The sequence below is a fragment of the Stegastes partitus genome, unplaced genomic scaffold (assembly GCF_000690725.1).
Source record: "Stegastes partitus isolate 25-593 unplaced genomic scaffold, Stegastes_partitus-1.0.2 Scaffold2067, whole genome shotgun sequence".
NCBI lineage: Eukaryota > Metazoa > Chordata > Actinopteri > Pomacentridae > Stegastes > Stegastes partitus.
This window is the reverse complement of record NW_007579798.1, coordinates 50,623-52,620: the sequence shown is the minus strand read 5'-3', so window position 1 is coordinate 52,620 and position 1,998 is coordinate 50,623.

Here is a 1,998-nt window from a genome sequence, read left to right as displayed (position 1 = left end):
TAATTATGTGACACAGCAGCAAGATTAAAGCATCACACTGTCAATAGCTTCACTGTGAATAACTAAAAACATTGTCCAGAAAACAGTGGTACCCCTCATTGTGAGAAAAACTAAATTGAAACTATATCATGTTTGCTATAACTACAACCTAATACTTTTTCTTCTATACACGAGTATAGTTTGGTGGGGTTTTAAACTGGCCTGCCACACCTGTACAATGCCTTGGGCTCTGTATCATGTTCCTCGAGCCATTCCAGAGCAGTTTTTGTGGGGTGGCAGTTACCATAGTCCTGCTGGGAGAAGCCAACGCTGTGGGGAAAATCTTAGACTGAAGCAATGTTCCATGTGGGAGGTATGTGTCAAAGCACCACATGCCCATCCATGACTGCCAGGACCCAAGGTCTCTGAACAGAACATTGTATTGTAATGAGATATTCAATATTACTCGCTTAACCTGTCAGTGGCTTTATTGTTGTCCCTGATCAGTGTATAGAAATCGGCCGACATAAAGTCACTGGATTGGTCTCAAAAATCCAGTATCAATGCTGCTACCCAATCACAAATCAAAGTGGAACAGAGTAAAATAGAGGACAGTGTTTGATTTAAACTTGCTTTTTTTTCCCTTTTTTTTTAAATCATGCATTCAAAAAGAAATCTGAATTCTGAGAGATTAAAGTTCAGTTATATTGGACTTAACAAAAACATGTAAAGTATGTAGAAGAAAATTCTAATTTCAGACATTTTAACTCAAGACAAAGAGCAAGAGAGAGGCATGTGTTTGTGACTAGCATGTCACATGAGTCACATATGCTCCAAATGCACTGTACAATATATCTGTATGTGAGAAATGCTTGCTTATATTTATAGGTGTACATTTTAGAATTTCCACGAGACTCCAAGAAATGAAGAACTCCTGCATCATTCAAGATGTCTTAATGCATTCACTGATATGGTGACGCTGACAATGTTGTTAAAGGTACTGGCAGGGATTACAGTTTTCACTTACTCAGTTTGTGGTGAAATCCTTTGTGAGCCATCATGCTTTCTCTTTCTATCTTCTGTCTAGTATCCCACCGATGCTGTGCTGTGCCTCTCTTGTTGGGTAAGTTAGCTGCTGGATCTGGGAGGACTGAAATACAGTGGCGAGATCAGACTGGATGTTGACAAGCAAACTGCTTTGAATGAGACACAGAACTACAGCTATCCAGTAGAACTGGACTCATAAATCATCCAGGCCGACACATCTGCCAATATTAGGTTATTGATGACATAATAGTAATAGGGTGATGGCTACTAAATAACAAGAAGTTGCAGTATAGGAATGCCAAACTTGCTTTGATGTGTATTAGAGACAGTGGTGACGCTGATCAATAAGAAAACACACCTTTTTCTTATTTTTTTTACTGTAAAATGATCCACTCATTAGGTATCTTTGTCTCACACACAGAACACTCACAAATAAAAGGAAGGATTTGTGTCAAGATTTTTTCATGACTTAGCACTGTATCAGAATATCACAATATCAGATCTCAAATATTAATTTTGGCCTCAAAAATCGAGTATCAATCAAGTTATGCAATGTACAACCTACTCATTTTTATTAATGGCTACATGAGGGACAGCAACACAGAGCAACATATCTGTGGCAAAACCATTGTTTGAAGATGCTCATGAGCTGCTTGCTTAATAATAACAATAATAATAATTAAAAAAAACTAAATTCTGAATGTAGCATACCTAAACAGATAAACAAATAAACAGTGATATTCATATACATAAATATCAGTACACTGAAGCTTTAAAGTTTGGTTATGTGTCATACAAAAAGATGCTGAATATATCCAAGAAGCACAAACTAGGGGATAGAGACTATTAAGGCTGACATTCCTGAGTTGCCCAGGTCAAAGTAGTCATTTTATTGCCAGAAGGACAAGAACATTTGGAATCATAAGTTTCTGCCTCTTCAGCGTTACACATAAACATCACTGTGAAGCTGTG